Below are 23,408 nucleotides of genomic sequence, written 5' to 3'. Positions count from 1 at the left end.
ATGTTCTTAGCAACTGGCAAATCGGATTCTCTGAGTGGCTTTCCCAATAAACAATATTTAGGTCACCAGTTATCAAACAGACAATAAAATGAAATTCATTCAGCATTGTGGCTGGGCTGCACAGAGTTTCACCTTCCTCTGATGCTTTTGATGATTCAGAATATACTTTAAGATCTCACCCTCCTTCCAACATATCATGAATAACATTAATTGCCTCTATATCTTAATGATCATAAAACCTATCCTGATTATGTGTGGTTGCTGGATGTATACAAGGTGACTCAGTGGGCATGCAGGGAAACCACAGAATCACTGGACCAGGAAAAAGTGTGATTTAGCCATGGGGCATCTGCAGAGCTATGACCCTTCTCAGGGATGCCAGCCATGTGTGAGTTTCTCTCCAGGGAGGAACCAAACTAATCTTGAAGAAATGCTATAAAGTCCTCTCTACTAGACACCTGACAAGAACAGACAGGAAACAGGTGTCTAAGAGCCCTGCTCAAAATTGGATATTGACGTTTTCCTCCTCACCCCACCCACCCATGGATCAACCCAGGTTCCACAGAATTAGACAATTTATTAGAAATAAAGTAACCTAAATTATGATGTCTGCTTCTTCACATTTGTCTCTAGGGATTTTATATGTGCAGATGAACCCAGACACAGCAATACACAACTCAAAGGAATTCTGCCAAATCCACTTTCTCAGTTTTGAGCTCCAGGTATGGGAGCATAGGCACCTGAGAAGCACTAACCCTCCAGAGGCAAGAAGGAGCAAAGTCTTTCCTTGGGAGGCATGAGGTTGAAAAACAGGGAAGCTTTATCACCCACTCCCATTCCCACAAGACTTGCAAAAGCGTCTCTCGCCACCTCTATCACCCTATTTCCTTCTCTGCAGTCTTGACACATCCCCCATTCACCTACCAGAATACTGACTTAAGCATTTTCAGACTGATAATTCAAACAACAGGCAATAATAAGGACCGAGGGAGCTTAGATGCACGTGGAAGCTGTGGGCATGTCATCAGGAATTACTTGTGCAGAAGCGCAGCCACCCAAAAACCTCAGCCAGTACCAGCACCTGGGGCCACGGGACCAACAGCTCTGCTTTGGCCCTGGCTAATTACCCTTGTTTCCAATCCAGGCAAACTCTCCTGTCAAAACCCACAGCTGAGCCTGTGGGTATTAACCCATTTCTACCATCGATGCCTGTTCGCAAGGAAATATAGATGCAAATATATTCAAATTCTCTCCTAATGCTCATCTTAAGTCACTACCATCAGAAGAAATGCCAAGTTACTTCTTGGGAGCTGTAAGGAAGGATACCAGGACATATAAGAACCAGATCTTGGCTTCAGTTACCTAATAGCCTAGTTAGGAATAGTTAGTATGCACATGAAAAAGTAATTAACAATGCATGGTAGTATCTAATGGTGGAAATTCACTCAGCCTAAATGTACAGAAATCTGGAAACTAGGGCAGTCCAGCAAAGCTTGGAGGAGGAAGACCTTGAAGGCCAAGAAAGTCGCAGGCAACCACTAAGAAGGAGAGGAGCCCTGCAAATGGGGGCAGGTGGGAGAGCACGTGGCAAGTTCAGAGGCCGATCCATATACCCATCTCCCTTCTGGTAAGAGCACGGCACAGTCAGGCCCAGGGATAGAATAAATCTCCACGGCACAAGTGATTCCATCCTCCATTCCACACCCAAGGCAGACACGACCAATGTATCACAGCACTGAGCCTTGACGTGGTCTCAGAGCCCTTCCCGACACTGTGCTCCAGGAAACACTAATAGTCAATCAGAGCTGGCACTCATGATAAAATTCGTTTCTCCCTCCCTGAGAGGGAATGGGGTAAACCCTGGCTGGGTGAGGAATTCCGGGGCTGGACGTGTCCAGATCACTGAGTCAGGATGGCTTCCTGGACATAAGAAGGAAAGAGCTATCATTACATCTTACTCCCAGAGCCAGAAGGGGGTCTGATCTTGAGGGGCAGTTACACTGACATGCTTGCAACCACAAAGGCCTTCTGGGCATCATTACCCCTGATGTGATCCCAGGATCCCAATCCTCCCAAATTCTGCCAAACGGGCCTTATAGTAGCTTATCCCCAAAGACAGCCACCTTCAGCTTCCCTTCCTGTGCACACATGCTAGTCTGTCCGTCCATGCCTTTGAATCTGAGCTGCTCTGAGACTGCTCAGTGGAATATGGCAGAAATGGCACTGTGCCAGTTCTGTTTTTCTTTTTTGAAAGGAAGAAATAAATCTATATTTAAATGTAAATAAATTTTTTCATAGGGAAATCCAAAATGATATATATAATACTCTCAGAAATAATAAAAATTTGCAAATTTGTTAGATATAAAATCAATAAAAAGAAACTACATATATCATCAGTAAGCAGTTAAAACATTCTCCAACAATACAATTTTAATATTATCATGATATATCAATACTAATTTAAAAAAATTTTTCATTAGAGTATAGTTGCTTTACAACATTGTGTTAGTTTCTGCTGTACGGCAAAGTGAATCAGTTATATGTATAAATATATCCCCTCTTTTGTAGATTTCCTTCCCATTTAGGTCACCACCACTGTGCCAGTTCTGGTCCCAACCATTATGAGGATTTGCAGTTTCCTCTTCCTCTCTCTCTCTCTCTCTTTCTCTCTCTCAGGAGCCCAGAGCCATCACCTCAGAAATCTGGTGACCCTGCTAAAGAGACCACATGGAGAGACCAGATAGAGAGGAAGAAGCCCTGGGACTATAATGGAGAAAGAGACAGAAGCCAAGCACCCCGGTTGAACCCAGCCTTGCAGCTCTGCCCTGCCAAGGTCTTGACACCAGAGGGAACCCTCCCTAGACCAGCCCAGCCATGAACTGAACCCCACACCAAAGGATCCAAGTCAATGCCACGTGGAGCAGAAAACTGCCCAGCTAAATTCTGCCCAAATTCCTGGCCCGAAGAATCATAAACAACAAAATGATTGCTCTCTTCAGCCACCAAATGTGGAGTAGATTGAACCACAACAAGAGATAACCAGGATTATCTGTGCACGGGCCCCACTCTACAGGCAGCTGAAGTACTTCTCAGGGCTCTGGGCTCCAGTACTACTCCCTGCAAGTCCCCTGGGCCTGACCACATCCAAGACAAGCCAGGGCACTGCATTCTGGAGCAAGATGCCACACTTCTGATTACCCACAGCCTTGGCCTCAGCTCCCTGCCCACTTTTGTCCTTTAAGTCAACATGTACAACTTCTGAAGAACCCAAGTTAATCACTGACCTCAAGTCTCCAAAGTTCAAGTGTTGCCTATTCCTTGTTCTTCTTTAAAAGACATAAAGGACAAATTCTCTTCCTTCTGAGCCTGGTGCCTTTTAGAGCTGCAGCTTCGGCTACGGACTGGAGAACGTGTGAGTTCAGATCTGCCAAGGAAAGCCTGCGAGTCGGCTGTAGATGACCTTCACCTGCTCCAGCCACGGGGTCATCATGCAGCAGGGAGGCACCTGGCCTACTGAAGCTCAGCGCCGCCCGAAAGCTCACAGGGTCCAACCAGCTCATTTGAAAGAAGACACAGAGGCCTGAAGAGGAGATGTGGCTTGTTCTGGGTCAAAGAGGAAGTCAGTACGACTGCAGCCAGACACCAGGCCCTGGGTCAGTTCAGGAGTGACCCACGAGCTCCCAGTACAGACGGCCTTGGGAAAGAGGCCCTCAGCCTCAAGGAAATACTTCCTTTCCATGCGCTCTGGTTTGTGGTGGCCTCTGCACCATCCTTTAAACCACTCTTGGTTGAAGGCACATGTGCAGAGTCAAGCACAGGTTTGTGTCTGCTTTGGGGTCTCTCTCCAAGAGCTCCAGGAAAATTGCACCAGGGGCAAGCGCAAAAAGACCCTCTCTTCTATATTTACCTCCTTCCCATCCCCCGACACACACACACACACACACACACACACACACACACACACACACACACACGGTATCTCCACGTACAGCACATTTTCTGGTTTAGTGGTGTGCGTGTGGACCCTCTGCCTTTTAATTTGGTTGAATTGCTTATTCTCTTGCAAAGACACAAGGGTTGAACTTAACTGGTTCCTGTTTTAGCAAAACAGGCAAATTCAGAACCCTCTACCCATACCCATCTACTGATGAATATCCTGCATGAACCTTATACCTGCAAATGATCTTTGCTGCTCTGACCCCAATTTGAATACTAAGTCTTGGAGGCATCCCAGATAGACTCAGCAGGTTGGAAGAGCTCCTTAAACAATAGTTATTTTCACAAGGCATTGTTGGAAATGGTTGTAACCTGTACTTTTTTTTTTTTTTTTTTTTTTTTGCGGTACGCGGGCCTCTCAGTGTTGTGGCCTCTCCCGTTGTGGAGCACAGGCTCCGGCCGCGCAGGCTCAGCGGCCATGGCTCACGGGCCCAGCCGCTCCGCAGCATGTGGGATCTCCCTGGATCAGGGCACGAACCCGTGTCCCCTGTATCGGCAGGCAGACTCTCAACCACTGCACCATCAAGGAAGCCCGTAACCTGTACTTTTGATGACCAACAATGATGTCCTACATGCCAGATGCTCTCTTAGGTGCTCTGCAAATGGACTATCTCCTTTAAAAAACCCTCACCACAATCTGAGGAGGGAGGTTCTGTTATCTCTAGTCTTTATAGATGAGGAACCTGGCACTCAAAGAAGTGTAGAAACAAGCTCGAAGTGACCGGAAATTCAGTTGCAGAGCTGGAATTTGAACAGAAGTCCAGCCAACTCCAAAGTCCATGTTCCAAACCACCATACTGCATTGTTTTATATGTATATAAACATATCTCCATATGGTTCATTAGTGTAATTCATTCCAAACATATAAAACCATCACCCATATGACAGTCTCAGAGTGGTACTGGGACCACAAAAGTACAGTCCTGCAACCAAAGGGGAAATCCAAACAGTTCACATTCTTTTTTTTTAAAAAAAATAAAGCTATCATTAATATATAACATTCTATTAGCTTCGGGTATACAACACAATGATTTGGTATTTGTACGTACTGTGAAATGTACTTCATGATCTTTGCATGCATTTTTTCAAACATCATGGAAGAATTCTGTAGAACATAGCTATGTTTCCTAGAATCTCCCTCTTACCTCTAAGCCATTTCCTTCACACGCTGTTCCTGCACTTCTCTCTTCAAGATTTTCCCCAAATATCCTTCCCCAGATACAAACAGAACTCAAAGAGAGCAGCTGTAACCTTGTGCACACTCTCCCAAAGTGGCTTATGTTTGACTGGTTTTGAAGGAAATGTTGCGATGTGACTTCCTTTATGGCTTTGGGAAAGATAACTGGAGGAAGCTCCGGGGTGCCCTGTCCCAGGCATGCATCCCCTAAGGGAAAACCTGTTCACGACCAACCTGGCCTTAACCCTTACAAAGACCTAAGAAAAGGGAAGGCAGGGCACTCTGCAGAAGGTGGGCCGGAAAAAATGAGCTGAACCTCTCCTGGGGAGGGAGGACGAATGGGAGAAAGGCTGGGGACACATCCAATTAATTTTTGTTCTGTCATGTTTATATTCTGGGATTGTTTATCTCATTGATTGGTTGATTGATTTTCCAAACCCAGAGTCTATAGTGATAATCCCATGAAAACTCAGGAATATATAAACCCACAGGAGCTTTGGCATAGGTTTTGTACATTGGCTTCCTTAAAAGGGAAAAGGGAACTCTCATCCATTTAATAGCAGTGCAAGCTAAAAAATGGTTTTCCATTGAAAGACTTATTTTTCCAATCAGTAAATACTTTTTTTTTTTCTGGCTGCACCATGTGGCTTGTGGGATCTTGGTTCCCTGCCCAGGGACTGAATCCGGGCCCCAGCAGTGAAAGCGCCAAGACCTAACCACTGGACAGTCAGGGAATTCCCCGAAATACTTCTTTTAAAAACAGAAAGAGTTGGTAAATATGAAAGTTGTTAAAAGAGTAAATCCTAAAAGTTCTCATCACAAGGAAAAATGATTTTCTTTTTTTTGTAATTTATAGGAGATGATAGATGTTAACTCAACTTACTGTGGTAATCATTTCACGATATATGTAAGTCAAATCATTATGCTGTATACCTTAAACTTATACAGTTCTGTATGTCGATTACATCTCAATTTTTTTAGAAAGAAAAAAGGAGAGAAAAAAATAAAAGACTTAAATTTTCCTAGGTCTTATTACTATCTAAAACTCATGATTTTAGAAGATGGAATCAAATTGGTACAATTATTCCTATCACTTCTTGGAAAACATCATGGAATCCCTATTATCTTATTACCATAATCATTTAAAAATAATTGGTGAAAATTGCCAAGGCCATCAGGACCCACACTTAGAAAATGAGGGTTGGAAGGAGAAGATCCAAGCTAAGGGATTTCCTTAATGTCTTATCAAAGAAACAAGAGGTTAGGCCTGAGCTGTAGGTGACTCCAGTGTGACCTTGGCCTGACACCTACCCGGGTAAAAGCCCAGACTCAGGCCCACCATGAGGCACAATTCTAGGGAAGGACTCTCATTCCCTTGAGTTGATCAGTGTACACCCTGTACATGGGAGCCCAACTTTACAAACAGATAATGATTTTCAGAGACAGCATTTCCTCTTATGACAAAACAGAAGCATCAATTTCGCTGTAAAAATAGATTTGGGGGCTACAGAAGTTAGTTGAGAAAGCATAAACATAGTCCAAGCCCAGAAGAGCCAAAGAAAAACACAGGCCCAGGCTCCTGCCTCGTGAACCCTCCCCCAAGACACCAGTCTCCCACAGGCCGTTTATGGCTGGGACCAGATGTTGTAAATGAGGGGTGTGCCGTGACTCCAGCTGTCCCCCTACCATCTACCCCACAATGTGCAATTTTAATTTATAATTGTGGGTGAGCTATATCTGTGCTCAGAGTGGGGGCAGGGAGGGGCCATGGCGGGGGTTGGGGATGGTGGTAGAGGGACTTAGATAAATAAGTTGCAAAAAAAGAGTGAAAAATGCCAGACCAAAATTGGAGAGACTGAACGGAGCTGGTTCAGACTATATGAGCATGCCCTGCTCTGCCACCCCAGCTTGTATTGTTACATCCCCCTGAGGAACAGGGCTGCTGTGAGCTGCTGTTACTACCACGGTGGGGTCGGGACAGCTCTCAGATATGCGAGGACAGACTGATGATTATCTTTCAGTTATTTTTATTTTATATAAAGATACATAAATTATCTTTTATTTTATTTCAATTACCTTCTCAATTATCTTTTATTCAATTGTTTTCAATTACCTTTTATTTTATTTTAATTCAATTTTATTTTATTTCAATTTTATTTTACTTTATTTTACTGTACTTTACTATTTTATTTTATTTTTTCACTGTATTCTATTCTGTAATTGTAGAGTTATGTACCTGTGTGTACATGTACTATCTACTTATTTATTAATTTTTTTCATTTAATGTTATTTATTTTTTTATACAGCAGGTTCTTATTAGTTATCTATTTTATACATATTAGTGTATATATGTCAATCCCAATCTCCCAATTCATCCCACCACCGCCACCACCACTTCCCCTGCTTTCCCCCCTTGGTGTCCATACGTTTGTTCTCTACATCTGTCTCTATTTCTGCCTTTCAAGTAGGTTCATCTGTACCATCTTTCTAGATTCCACATATATGTGTTAATATACGATAGTTGTTTTTCTCTTTCTGACTTACTTCACTCTGTATGACAGTCTCTAGGTCCATCCACTTTTCTACAAATGACCCAATTTCATTCCTTTTTATGCCTGAGTAATATTCCATTGTATATATGTACCACATCTTCTTTATCCATTTGTCTGTTGATGGGCATTTAGGTTGCTTCCATGACCTGGCTATTGTAAATAGTGCTGCAATGAACATTGGGGTGCCTATGTCTTTTGGAATTATAGTTTTCTCTGGGTATTTGCTGAGTGGTGGGATTGCTGGGTCATATGGTAGTTCTATTTTTACTTTTTTAAGGAATCTCCATACTGTTCTACATAGTGGCTGTATCAATTTACATTCCCATCAACAGGGCAAGAGGGTTCCCTTTTCTCTACACCCTCTCCAGCATTTGTTGTTTGTATATTTTCTGATGATGCCCATTCTAACCAGTGTGATGTGATACCTGATTGTAGTTTTGATTTGCATTTCTCTAATAATTAGTGATGCTGAGCAGCGTTTCATGTGCCTCTTGGCCATCTGTATGTCTTCTTTGGACAAATGGTTATTTAGGTGTTCTGCCCATTTTTTGATTGGGTTGTTTATTTTTTTAATACTGAGCTGCATGAAATATTTATATACTTTGAAGATTAATCCTTTGTCCATTGATTTGTTTGCAAATATTTTCTCCCATTCTGAGAGTTGTCTTTTCATCTTGTTTATAGTTTCCTTTGCTGTACAAAAGCTTTTAACTTCCATTAGGTCTCATTTGTTTATTTTTGTTTTTATTTCCATTACTCTGGGAGGTGGGTCAAAAAAGATCTTGCGGTGATTTATGTCAAAGAGCGTTCTTCCTATGTTTTCTTCTAAGAGTTATATAGTATCTGGTCTTAAATTTAGGTTTTTAATCCATTTTGAGTTTACTTTTGTGTATGGTGTTAGGGAGTATTCTAATTTCATCATTTTACATGTAGCTGTCCAGTTTTCCCAGCACCACTTATTGAAGAGACTGTCTTTACTCCATTGTATATCCTTGCCTCCTTTGTCATAGATAAGTTGACCATATGTGCATGGGCAGGGAGCTGAGGCTCAGGCTTCAGAGATCAGATCCAAGGGAGGGGACTGGGGCTGGCTGTGTGAACACAGCCTGAAGGGGGCTAGTGCACCACAGCTAGCTGGGAAGGAGTCCAGGAAAAACTATGGACCTGCCTAAAAGGCAAGAGACCATTGTTTTGGGGTGCACAAGGAGAGGGGTTACCTTCCCTGTCTGCCCACAGAACACAGAACACTGCCACAGAGCACTGCCTAAACGAGCTCCAGAGATGGGCGGGAGCCGTGGCTATAACCTCAGACACCAGAGACAGGCATGAAACGCTAACACTGCTGCTGCAGCCACCAACAATCCCATGTTCAAGTACAGGTCATTATCCACACCTCCCGCCCCAGGGAGCCTGTGCAGCCCGCCACTACCAGGGTGCCGTGATCCAGGGACAACTTCCCTGGGAGAACACACAGGGTGCCTCAGGCTGTTGCAACATCACGCCAGCCTCTGCCATCACAGGCTCACCCCACATTCCAATTATAACTACCGTAGCCCTCCCTCCCCCTGGCCTGAGTGAGCCAGAGCCCCCCAGTCGGCCACTGCTTTAACCCGTCCTTTCTGGCTGGGGAACAGAAGCCTGAGGGCAACCTACATGCAGAGGTGGGGCCAAAACCAAAGCCGAGCCCCAGGAGCTGTGCAAACAAAGAGGAGAAAGGGAAATCTCTCGCAGCAGCTTCAAGAACAGTGGATTAAATGCCCATAATCAACTTGTGGTACCCTGCATCTGAACAGACAACAAATCAACCCAAAACTGAGGTGGTGGACTTTGGGAGCAACTATAGACTTGGGGTTTGCTGTCTGTGACTGACTTGTTTCTGATTTTTATGTTTATCTTAGTATAGTTTTTAGCGCTTGTTATCATTGGTGGATTTGTTTATTGGTTTGGTTGCTCTATTCTTTTTTTAAATTATTACTTTATAAATTTTTTTATTTTTCTTTCTTTTTTTTTCCCTTTTCTTCTGAGCCGTGTGGCTGACAGGGTCTTGGTGCTCCAGCCTGGTTTCAGGCATGAGCCTCAGAGGTGGGAGAGCTGAGTTCAGGATATTGGACAAACAGAGACCTCCTGGCCCCAACTAATAACAATTGGAAAGATCTCGCCCAGAGATCTCCGTATCAACGCTAAGACTCAGCTCCACCCAATGGCCAGCAAGCTCCAGTGCTGGATGCCCCATGCTAAACAACTAGCCAACCAGGAGCACAACCCCACCCATTAGCAGAGAGGCTGCCTAAAATCATACTAAGTTCACAGACACACCAAAACACACGAGCAGATGCAGTCCTGCTCACCAGAAACTCAAGATCCAGCCCCACCCACCAGAACACAGGCAGCAGTCCCCTCCACTAGAAAGCCTACGCGAGCCACTGAACCAACCTTACCCACTGGGGGCAGACACCAAAAACAACAGGAACTATGAACCTGCAGGTTGTGAAAAGGAGACCGCAAACACAGTAAGTTAAACAAAATGAGAAGACAGATAAATGTGCATCAGATGAAGGAGCAAGGTAAAAACTCACCAGACCAAACAAATTAAAAGGAAATAGGCAGTCTACCTGAGAAAGAATTCAAAGTAATGATAGTAAAGATGATCCAACATCTTGGAAATAGAATGGAGAAAATGCAAGAAACGTTTAAAAAGGACCTAGAACTGAAGAGCAAACAAACAATGATGAACAACACAAAAAATGAAATTAAAAATTCTCTAGAAGGAATCAATAGCAGGGTAACTGAGGCAGAAGGACAGAGAAGTGACCTGGAAGATAAAATAGTGGAAATAACTACCGCAGAGAAGAATAAATTAAAAAGAATGAAAAGAATTGAGGACAGTCTCAGAGACCTCTGGGACAACATTAAACACACCAACATTAGAATTATAGGGGTCCCAGAGGAAGGGAAAAAGAAAGGGTCTGAGAAAATATTTGAAGAGATTATAGTTGAAAATCCCTAACATGGGAAAGGAAATAGTCAATAAAGGCCAGAAAGTGCAGAGAGTCCCATACAGGATAAATCCAAGGAGAAACACACCAAGACACATATTAATCAAACTATCAAAAATTAAATACAAAGAAAAAATATTGAAAGCAGCAAGGGAAAAGCAACAAATAACATACAGGGAATCCCCATAAGGTTAATGGCTGATCTTTCAGCAGAAACTCTGCAAGCCAGAAGGGAGTGGCAGGACATATATGAAGTGATGAAAGGGAAAAACCTACAACCAACAAACCAGCTCTACAACAAATGCTAAAGGAACTTCTCTAGGCAGGAAACACAAGAGAAGGAAAAGACCTACAGAAACAAACCCAAAAAAATTAAGAAAATGGTAATAGGAACATACATATCAATAATAACCTTAAATGTAAATGAATTAAATGCCCCAACCAAAAGACATAGAGTGGTGAATGGATACAAAAACAAGACCCATATATATGCTGTCTACAAGAGACCCACTTCAGACCTAGGGACACATACAGACTGAAAGTGAGGGGATTGAAAAAGATATTCCATGCAAATGGAAATCAAAAGAAAGCTGCAGTAGCAATTCTCATATCAGAAAAAACAGACTTTAAAATAAAGACTATTACAAGAGACAAAGAACGCTACATAATGATCAAGGGATCAATCCAAGAAGATTTAACAATTGTAATATTTATGCACTGAACATAGGAGCACCTCAATACATAAGGCAAATGCTAACAGCCATAAAAGAGGAAATTGACAGTAACACAGTAAGAGTAGGGGATTTTAACACCCCACTTTCACCAATGGACAGATAATCGAAAATGAAAATAAATAAGGAAACACAAGCTTTAAATGACACAATAGACAAGACGGACTTGGTTGATATTTATAGGACATTCCATCCAAAAACAACGGAATACACTTTCTTCTCAAGGGCTCATGGAACACTCTCCAGGATAGATCATATGTTGGTTCACAAATCAAGCCTTGGGAAATTTAAGAAAATTGAAATCATATCAAGTATCTTTCAAACCACAATGCTATGAGACTAGATATCAATTACAGGAAAAAAAATGTAAAAATGACAAATACATGGAGGCTAAACAATACGCTGCTAAATAACCAAGAAATCACTGAAGAAATCAAAGAGGAAGTTAAAAAATACCTAGAAACAAATGACAATAAAGACACAACGACCCAAAACCTATAGGATGCAGCAAAAGCAGTTCTAAGAGGGAATTTTATAGCAATAAAATCCTAACTCAAAAAGCAAGGGCTTCCCTGGTGGCGCAGTGGTTGAGAGTCCACCTGCCAATGCAGGGGACACGGGTTCGTGCCCCAGTCAGGGAAGATCCCACATGCCGCGGAGCAGCTGGGTCCGTGAGCCGTGGCCACTGAGCTGGCACGTCCGGAGCCTGTGCTCCGCGGCAGGGGAGGCCACAGCAGTGAGAGGCCCACATACCTCAAAAACAAAAACAAAACAAAAAAAAAGCAAGAAAAATCTCAAATAAACAACCTAACCTGAAACCTAAAGCAATCAGAGAAAGAAGCACAAAAAACGCCCAAAGTTAGCAGAAGAAAAGAAATCATAAAGATCAGATCAGAAATACATGAAAAAGAAATGAAGGAAACAATAGCAAAGATCTGTAAAACTAAAAGCTGGTTCTTTGAGAACATAAACAAAATTGATAAACCATTAGCCAAACATCAAGAAAAAGAGGCAGAAGACTCAAATCAAACATTTAGAAATGAAAAAGGAGAAGTAACAACTGACACTGCAGAAATACAAAGGATCATAAGAGATTAATACAAGCAACTCTATGCCAATAAAACGGACAACCTGGAAGAAATGAATAAATTCTTAGGAAAGCACAACCTTCCAAGACTGAACCAGAAAGAAATAGAAAATATAAACAGACCAATCACAAGCACGGAAATTGAAACTGTGATTAAAAATCTTCCAACAAACAAAAGCCCAGAACCAGATAGCTTCACAGGCGAATTCTATTAAACATTTAGAGAAGAGTTAACACGCATCCTTCTCAAACTCTTCCAAAATATAGCAGAGGAAGGAACACTCCCAAACTCATACTACAAGGCCACCATCATCCTGATATCAAAACCAGACAAAGATGTCATACACACACAAAAAAAACTACAGGCCAATATCACTGATGAACATAGATGCAAAAATCCTCAACAAAATACTAGCAAACAGAATCCTACAGCATATTAAAAGGATCATACACCATGATCAAGTGGGGCTTATCCCAGGAATGCAAGGATTCTTCAATATACACAAATCAATCAATGTGATACACCATATTAACAAATTGAAGGAGATAAACCGTATGATAATCTCAATAGATGAAGAAAAAGCTTTCAACAAAATTCAACAACCAAATATCATAAAAACTCTCCAGAAAGTAGGCATAGAGGAAACCTACCTCAACATAATAAAGATCATATACGACAAATGCACAGCCAATATCATTCTCAATGGTGAAAATCTGAAACCATTTTCTCTAAGATCAGTAACAAGACAAGGTTGCCTACTCTCATCACTATTATTCAACAAAGTTTTGGAAGTTTTAGCCACAGCAATCAGATAAGAAAAAGAAATAAAAGGAATCCAAATAGCAAAAGAAGTAAAGCTGTCACTGTTTGCAGATGACATGATACTATACACAGAGAATTCTAAAGATGCTACCAGAAAACTACTAGAGCTAATCAATGAATTTGGTAAATTAGCAGGATACAAAATTAATGCACAGAAATCTCTTGCATTCCTATGCACTAACGATGAAAAATCTGAAAGAGAAATTAAGGAAACACTCCCTTGTACCACTGCAATAAAAAGAATAAAATACCTAGGAATAAAGCTACCGAAGGAGACAAAAGACCTGTATGCAGAAAACTATTAAGACACTAATGAAAAAAATTAAAGTTGATACAAACAGATGGAGACATATACCATGTTCTTGGTTTGGAAGAATCAACATTGTGAATATGACTGTACTACAAAAAGCAATCTACAGATTCAATAGAACACCTATCAAACTACTAATGGCATTTTTCACAGAACTAGAACAAGAAATGTCACAATTTGTATGGAAACACAAAAGATCCTGAATAGCCAAAGCAATCTTGAGAAGGAAAAAAGGAGCTGGAGGAATCAGGCTCCCTGACTTCAGACTATACTACAAAGCTACAGGAATCAAGACAATATGGTAATATGGTACTGGCACAAAAACAGAAATATAGATCAATGGAACAGGATAGAAAGCCCAGAGATAAGCCCACACACATATGGTCACCTTACCTTTGACAAAGGAGGCAATAATATACAATGGAGAAAGGACGTTCTCTTCAATAAGTGGTGCTGGGAAAACTGGAGAGCTACATGTAAGAGAATGAAACTAGAACACTTCCTAATACCATACACAAAAATAAACTCAGGGCTTCCCTGGTGGCGCAGTGGTTGAGAGTCTGCCTGCTGATGCAGGGGACACAGGTTCGTGCCCCAGTCCAGGAGGATCCCACATGCCGTGGACCGGCTGGGCCCATGAGCCATGGCTGCTGAGACTGCGCGTGTGGAGCCTGTGCTCTGCAACGGGAGAGGCCACAGCAGTGAGAGGCCTGCATACTGAGAAAGAAAAATAAAAATAAACTCAAAATGGATTAAAGACCTAAATCTAAGGCCAGACACTATAAAACTCTTAGAGGAAAACATAGGCAGAACACTCTATGACATAAATCACAGGAAGATCTTTTTGACCCACCTCCTAGAGAAATAGAAATAAAAATAAACAAATGGGATCTAATGAAACTTCAAAGCTTTTGCACAGCAAAGGAAACCATAAACAAGACAAAAAGACAACCCTCAGAATGGGAGAAAATATTTGGAAATGAAGCTACTGACAAAGAATCAATCTCCAAAATACAAGCAGCTCATGCAGCTCAGTATAAAAAAAAAAAACTCAATCCAAAAATGGGCAGAAGACCTAAATAGATATTTCTCCAAAGAAGATACACAGATTGACAACAAACACATGAAAGGATGCTCAACATCACTAATTATTAGAGAAATACAAATCAAAACTACAGTGAGATATCACCTCATACCGGTCAGAATGGCCATCATCAAAAAATCTACAAACAATAAATGCTGGAGAGGGTGTGGAGAAAAGGGAACTCTCTTGCCCTTTTGGTGGGAATGTAAATTGATACAGCCACTATGGAGAACAGTATGGAGGTTCCTTAAAAAACTGAAAACAGAACTATCATATGACCCAGCAAGCCCACAACTGGGCATATACCCTGAGGAAACCATAATTTAAAAAGAGTCATGTACCACAATATTCATTGCAGCACTATTTACAATAGCCAGGATATGGAAGCAAGCTAAGTGTCCATCAACAGATGAATGGATAAAGAAGATGTGGCACATATATATAATGGAATATTACTCAGCCATAAAAAGAAACGAAATTGAGTTATTTGTAGTGAGGTGGGTGGACCTAGAGTCTGTCATACAGAGTGAAGTAAGTCAGAAAGAGAAAAACAAATACTGTATGCTAACAGATATATATGGAATCTAAAAAAAAAAAAAAAAAAAGGTTGTGATGAACCTAGGGGTAGGACAGGAAAAGACGCAGACATAGAGCATGGACTCGAGGACATGGGGAGGGGGAAGGGTAAGCTGGGACGAAGTGAGAGAGTGGCATTGACATATATACACTACCCAATGTAAAATAAATAGCTAGTGGCAAGCAGATGCATAACACAGGGAGATCAGCTTGGTGTTTTGTGACCACCTAGAGGGGTGGGATAGGGAGGGTGGGAGGGAGATGTAAGAGGGAGGGGATATGGGGTATATATGTATACATATAGCTGATTCACTTTGTTACACAGCAAAAACTAACACAACATTGTAAAGCAATTATACTCCAATAAAGATGTTTAAAAAAAGGATTGTTTGGCTATTCAGGGTTTTTGTGTCTCCATACAAATTTTAAGATTTTTTGTTCTAGTTGTGTAAAAAAATGCCTTTGGTAATTTGATAGGGATTGCATTGAATCTGTAGATTGCTTTGGGTAGTATAGTCATTTTCACAATATTGATTCTTCCAATCCAAGAACATCGTATATCTCTTCATCTGTTTGTGTCATCTTTGATTTCTTTCATCAGTGTCTTATAGTTTCCTGAGTACAAGTCTTTTACCTCCTTAGGCAGGTTTATTCCTTGGTATTTTATTCTTTTTGTTGCAGTGCTGAATGGGAGTGTTTCCTTAATTTCTCGTTCTGATTTTTCATTGTTAGTGTATAGGAATGCAAGAGATTTCTGTGCATTAATTTTGTATTCTGCAACTTTACCAAATTCATTGATTAGCTCTAGTAGTTTTCCAGTGGCATCTTTAGGATTATGTATGTATACTATCATGTCATCTGCAAACAGTGAGAGTTTTACTTCTTCTTTTCCAATTTGGATTCCTTTTATTTCTTTTTCTTCTCTGATTGCCATGGCTAGGACTTCCAAAACTATGTAGACTAATAGTGGTGAGAGTGGACTTGCTTGTCTTGTTCCTGATCTCAGAGGAAATGCTTTCAGTTTTTCACCATTGAGAATGATGTTTGCTGTGGGTTTGTCATATATGGCCTTTATGATGTTGGGCTAGGTTCCCTCTATGCCCACTTTCTGGAGAGCTTTTATCATACTCTCCAGAGTATAATTAAAACTCTGGGTGTTGAATTGTGTCAAAAGCTTTTTCTGCATCTATTGAGATGATCATATGGTTTTTATTCTTCCATTTGTTAATATGGTGTATCACATGGATTGATTTGCATATATTGAAGAATCCTTGCATCACTGGGATAAATCCCACTTGATCATGGTGTATGAGCCTTTTAGTCTCTTGTTGGATTCTGTTTGTTAGTATTTTGTTGAGGATTTTTGCATCTATATTCATCAGTGATGTTGGTCTCTAATTTCTTTTTTTGTATTATCTTTGTCTGGTTTTGGTATCAGGGTGATGGTGGCCTCGCAGAATGCGTTTGGGAGTGTTCCTTCCTCTGCTATATTTTGGAATAGTTTGAGAAGGATGGGTGTTAGCTCTTCTCTAAATGTTTGATGGAATTCACCTGTGAAGCCGTCTGGTTCTGGGCTTTTGTTTGCTGGAAGATTTTTAATCACAGTTTCAATTTCATTACTTGTGATTGGTCTGTTCATATCTTCTATTTCTTTCTGGTTCAGTCTTGGAAGGTTATACCTTTCTAATGATTTGTCCATTTCTTCCAGGTTGTCTATTTTATTGGCATAGAGTAGATTGTAATAATCTCTTAGGATACTTTGTATTCTGCAGTGTCCATTGTAACTTCTTTTTCATTTCTAATTTTATTGATTTGAGTCCTCTCCCTCTTTTTCTTGATGAGTCTGGATAAAGGTTTACCTATTTTGTTTATCTTATCAAATAACCAGTTTTTAGTTTTACTGATCTTTGCTACTGTTTTCTTTGTTTCTATTTCATTTATTTCTGCTGTGATCTTTATGATTTCCTTCCTTCGCTAACTTTGGGTTTTATTTGTTCTTCTTTCTCTAGTTCCTTTAGGTGTAAGGTTAGATGGCTTACTTGAGATTTTTTTCTTTCTAAAGGTAGGGTTGTATTGCTATAAACTTCCCTCTTAGAACTGCTTTTGCCACATCTCATAGATTTTGGATCATTGTGTTTTCATGGTCATTTGTCTCTAGGTATTTTTTGATTTCCTCTTTGATTTCTTCAGTGATCTCTTGGTTATTTAGTAACATATTGTTTACCCTCGTGTGCTTGTGTTTTTTTATGTTTTTTTCCCCTGTAATTGATTTCTAATCTCATAGCATTGTGGTCGGAAAAGATGCTTGATATGATGTCAATTTTCTTAAGTTTACCAAGGCTTGATTTGTGACCCAAGATGTGATGTATCCTGGAGAATGTTCCGTGTGCACTTGAGAAGAAAGTGTAATCTGCTGTTTTCAGATGGAATGTCCTATCAATATCAATTAAATCTATCTGGTCTATTGTGTCATTTAAAGCTTGTGTTTCTGTATTAATTTTCTGTCTGGATGATCTGTCTATTGGTGTAAGTGAGATGTGAAAGTCTCCCACTATTATTGTGTTACTGTCAATTTCTTCTTTTATAGCTGTTAACATATGCCTTATGTATTGAAGTGCTTCTATGTTGGGTGCATATATATTTATAATTGTTAAATCTTCTCCTTGAATTGATCCCTTGATCATTATGTTGTGTCCTTCCTTGTCTCTTGTAACATTCTTTATTTTTTAATTTTTTTGGCTGTGTTGGGTCCTTGTTGCTGAGCGTGGGCTTTCTCTGGTTGGGGGAAGCAGGGGCTACTCTTCTTTGCTGTGTGCAGGCTTCTCATTGCAGAGGCTTCTCTTGTTGCAGCAGAGTGTGGGCTCTTGGCACGTGGGCTTCAGTAGCTGTGGTGCATGGGCTTAGTTGCTCTGCAGCATGTGGGATCTTCCTGGACCAGGGCTCGAACCTGTGTCCCCTGCATGGGCAGGCAGATTCTTAACCACTCCACCACCAGGGAAGCCCAACATTCTTTATTTTAAAGTCTAACTTATCTGATATGAGTATTGCTGCTCCGCTTTCTTTTCATTTCCATTTGCATGGAATATCTCTTTCCATCCTCGCACTTTCAGCCTGTATGTGTCCCTAGGTCTGAAGTGGGTCTCTTGGAGACAGCATATATATGAGTCTTGTTTTTGTATCCATTCAGCAAGCCTGTGTCTTTTGGTTGGAGCATTTAATCCATTCATGTTTAAGGTAATTATCAATATGTATGCTCCTATTACTATTCTCTTAATTTTTCTGGGTTTGTTTTTGTAGGTCCTCTTGTGTTTCCCACTTAGAGAAGTTCCTTTAGCATTTGTTGTAGAGCTGGTTTGGTGGTGCTGAATTCTCTTAGCTTTTGCTTGTCTGCAAAGCTTTTGATTTCTCCATCGAATCTGAGTGAGATCCTTGCCGGGTAGTGTAATCTTGGCTGTAGGTTCTTTCCTTTTATCACTTTAAATATATCATGCCACTCCCTTCTGGCTTGTAGAATTTCTGCTAAGAAATCAGCTGTTAACCTTATGGAGTTCCCTTGTATGTTATTTGTCATTTTTCCCTTGTTGCTTTTAATAATTTGTCTTTGTCTTTAATTTTTGTTAATTTGATTACTATGTGTCTCAACATGTTTCTCCTTGGTTTTATCCTGCCTGGGACTCTCTGCACTTCCTGGACTTGGGTGGCTATTTCCTATCCCATGTTAGGGAAGTTTTCAACTATAATCTCTTCAAATATTTTCTCAGGTCCTTTCTCTCTCTCTTCCCCTTTTGTGATCCCTATATCGTGAATGTTGGTGCATTTAATGTTGTCCCAGAGGTCTCTTACGCTATCTTCACTCCTTTTCATTCTTTTTTCTTTTTTCTCTTCCACGGCAGTGAATTCCACCATTCTGTCTTCCAGGTCACTTATCCGTTCTTCTGCCACAGTTATTCTGCTATTGATTCCTTCTAGTGTATTCTTTATTTCAGTTATTGTATTGTTCATCTCTGTTTGTTTGTTAATTCTTCTAGGTCTTTGTTAAACATTTCTTTAATCTTCTCAATCTTTGCCTCCATTCTTTTTCCAAGGTCATGGATCTTCTTCACTATCATTATTATTAATTCTTTTTCTGCAAAGTTGCCTATCTCCACTTCATTTAGTTGTTCTTTGGGGGTTTTATCTTGTGCCTTCATCTGGTACATAGTCCTCTGCCTTTTCATTTTGTCTATCTTTCTGTGAATGTGGTTTTTCTTCCACAGGCTGCAGGATTGTAGTTCTTCTTGCTTCTGCTGTCTGCCCTCTAGTGGATGAGCCTATCTATGAGGCTTGTGCAAGCTTCCTGATGGGAGGAACTCATATGGGTGGAACTGGGTGTTGCTCTGGTGGGCAGAGCTCAGTAAAACTTTAATCCACTTGTCTTCTGATGGGTGGGGCTGAGTTCCCTCCCTGTTGGTTTTTTGGCCTGAGGCGACCCAGCACTGGAGCTTACAGGCTCTTTGGTGGGCCTAATGGGGGACTCCAGGAGGGCTCACACCAAGGAGTACTTCCCAGAACTTCTGCTGCCAGTGTCCTTGTCCCCATGGTGAGGCACAACTGTCCCCCACCTCTGCAGGAGACCCTCCAACACTAGCAGGTAGGTCTGGTTCAGTCTCCTATGGGGTCACTGCTCCTTACCCCTCAGTCCTGATGCACTTACTACTACTTTGTGTGTGCCCTCCAAGAGTGGAGTCTCTGTTTCCCCCAGCCCTGTTGAAGTCCTGCAATCAAATCCCGCTAGCCTTCAAAGTCTGATTCTCTGGGAATTCCTCCTCCCATTGCCGGACCCCCAGGTTGGGAAGCCTGACGTGGGGCTCAGAACCTTCACTCCAGTTGGTGGACTTTTGTGGTATGACTGTTCTCCAGTTTGTGAGCCACCAATCCAACGGTTACGGGATTTGATTTGATTGTGATTGCGCCCTTCCTACCGTCTCATTGCAGCTTCTCCTTTGTCTTTCGATGTGGGGTATCTTTTTTTGGTGAGTTCCAGTATCTTCCTGTCAATGTTTGTTCAGCATTTAGTTGTGATTCTGGTGCTCTCACAAGAGGGAGTGAGTGCACATCCTTCTACTCTGCCATCTTAAACCAATCTCTCCTCAATTATCTTCTAAAAATGAAAAACTCCATGATGTTTTAGGCTTCTGGGACTAAAGTTCACTTGCAGTTTTCACCTTTTCCAGGTTCGTGTGAGTTTATCTTTCTATAGAGGTTGTATTAATCAGTTTGCTCCAGCTGCTATAACCAAATACCAGCCTGGGTGGCTTAAACAACAGAAATGTGTTTTCTCACAGTTCCAGAGGTTAGAATTCTAAGATCAAGGAAGACACCTGAGTTGTACACAGCTGCCTTCTCACTGTGTCTTCACGTGGTCTTTTCTTTGTGCACTCTCAGAGGTTGCGAGAGCTCCCTGGTGTCTCTTCCTCTTGTAAAGGCTTCACCCTTATGACCTCATTTAATCTTAATTACCTCCTTAAAGACCTGCTCTCGAAATACAGTCACATTAGGGGTGAGGGCTTCAACACACAATTTTAGAAGGACATGATTCAGTCCATAAAAGAGGGTTTAGGTCTGGGAAAGTAATCATGGGATTATTTTGCTTTTAAGTAAATCTGCCTTCTGCCCAGCCTCTCTCTTATAGCTCCTTACAATGCCCTCTGCCCGTCAGGAGACTCCTCTTCACTACCTGCCAAATATGCTTCTCTGCTACTCCCACTCACTAACCATCCCTCTAAACTGCTTCCCATAGCAGTCCTACTCCTTGGAATAGATCCCCCACTTTCCCCAGACATAACCTGGTCCAATTCTGTCCCCACTGCCTGCTAAACCTGTTCTTTATTTGTAAATCAAGGTCCTTTCTGAACATGTTTTCTACCCTATGCTTTGTCTGCTAGGAAGCTCAGGGTCAAAACTCCATCTGACCACTGGAAATGTACACAGGGTCATACAGCAAACATCTTAGCCAACGCTTTCATTCATTCCTTAATTCAGCAAACATTTACTGAACACCTGCTATATATACAGGCATTAATCCAGTTCTGTGGGATCCATCAGTGAACAAAACAGGCAAAGAATCCTTCCTTCATAGAGCTTACCTTCTTCCTGTCCATATTTTCCCTTTGCCCTGATTTCGTCTATTTTAAAAATATTTATTGTTCTGTGTTTATGTCAATCATATTATATTTGCAAATATTACCAACCTTATCATACTGTATAAATCTATAATATTATTGTATTGTATATTTTTTGCAATGATCCACTTGGTTTTAACAATAAATAGACAGAGCCATTGTAAGGAATAAATTAGATGATACGTATAAAGCCCCAAGCACGTTGTCAGGGCTCAGTACATGGTAACTTTCTACCTTTTAAAATCCCAGATATCTTCTCTCTCCAGAAGTCTTTAATGACACCAGAAAATGCAGGGATTTTCCCTTCTTTTACTATTTTCCCTTAGTACATATTCATCTATTATATAGCTTAACACCTTGTTATATTCTTTCGTATATTATTCTCTCATTCTTTCCTGTGTGTAAATCAGTCTTCTTTAGGAGTAGGTTGTAAACTCAATGTATATTCTTAGACCGCACAACACAATCTAGGTTTACATAAGGGATGAAGTAATGTACAAGCATTCTCTCTCCCATTTTCACTCTCTCTTTATTTTATTTTTAAAATCTGGCCCTCTTTATAAAACAACATCCAGTTCCTTAATTGGGGTGAGGGGAGTTCTTCTGAATTTAAAAAGTAATTTGATTTACATTGCTATAACACATCCATCATTGAACGTGGAACGAAAGCAGTGATACTTCAAACAAAAGAAACATTTCAAGTAATTAAGAGTGAAGGACCAGAATATTACTGTGTTTTCTATAAAAGGAAAAATCTGCAGTCAAAATAGCTGAGAAAAAGAGCACGGGTTAAGTCAGTTGTGGTGTATCCATTGGATGGAGTCTTATGCATTCATTTAAAAACTGCAGTTGAAGGCGGAGGAATCCCACCAAGTGCTCTTAGGTTGGGGAGGGGGGGGAAGGAAGCAGTTATTCAAACTGTAGAGTATATGCTCAATTTTATAAATATTCTATTTACATATCTACAAAGACATCAAAAAAAGATTAAAAAGAAATGTCTTAGAAAATGAGCATTATCTATGGGTGGTGAAATAACCGTGAAAATTTACTTCATCTTTATACAGATATTTCTTTTACAATCAGGAAAATAAGAACACACGTTGTGTTGAAAACTAAAGTTAAAGAAGGACTTGAAAGCATCACTTTAGGGACAGGCGCTGTACTGGGGAATGTGAGGATTGCCTGTCATCCTGTATGTGGGGTCAGGCCCTTGCCTCTGGTCCTGGCATTCAGAAAGCATTTCTTGAAATAATAAGGGCTGCATTTCTTTTAAAATACCCTGTAATTTTGGCTTTCCACAAAATCCAATGGATGCTCTTTACAGTTAAGTCAAAAGTTTCTCTAGAAATAAACACGAGTACTCTGTCCTTCCATTCAGAAAGGATGAAGCCCACTGCTATTCCACAGATGGGTGGGGCTGAGAAGACCAGCTGGTAATCAGCGGTTGTTTCCAAAAGAGAACCGGGAGGGCAATCCATCTGAAATAGAGCAAATGCGAGGGCACAGGCCGCCCTTCCTCAGTTTCCCTCCCCTGCCCCAGCAGACACAGAATTCATAGCAGCGCTTCAACATCCCGCCTCATTCCTCCAGCCAACAACCAGGTCGGTATTTTTAACAAGGCATAAAACTTGCAATTCTAGGGCTTCCCTGGTGGCGCAGTGGTTGAGAGTCCGCCTGCCGATGCAGGGGACACGGGTTCGTGCCCCGGTCCCGGAAGATCCCGCATGCCGCGGAGCGGCTGGGCCCGTGAGCCATGGCCGCTGAGCCTGCGCGTCCAGAGCCTGTGCTCCGCAACGGGAGAGGCCACAACAGTGAGAGGCCCGCACACCGCAAAAAAAAAAAAAAACAACCTTGCGATTCTATTAAAAACACATGTCTCTTGTTTCAAAGCATGGTTAGCAACAGCAACTGACAT

The 23,408-nt window shown here is 41.2% G+C and overlaps 1 protein-coding gene across 1 annotated transcript in view; it reads right to left on the bottom strand.

Moving 5' to 3' along the window:
* Positions 1-23,408, bottom strand: part of PDZD2 (PDZ domain containing 2) — a 378,550-nt gene that overhangs the window by 303,447 nt on the left and 51,695 nt on the right. The gene's annotated exons all lie outside the window — the stretch shown is intronic.

The sequence above is a fragment of the Pseudorca crassidens genome, chromosome 3, assembly GCF_039906515.1.
Source record: "Pseudorca crassidens isolate mPseCra1 chromosome 3, mPseCra1.hap1, whole genome shotgun sequence".
NCBI lineage: Eukaryota > Metazoa > Chordata > Mammalia > Artiodactyla > Delphinidae > Pseudorca > Pseudorca crassidens.
Note: the sequence above shows the minus strand (reverse complement) of the source record. Positions and strands in the feature narration are given on the sequence as shown.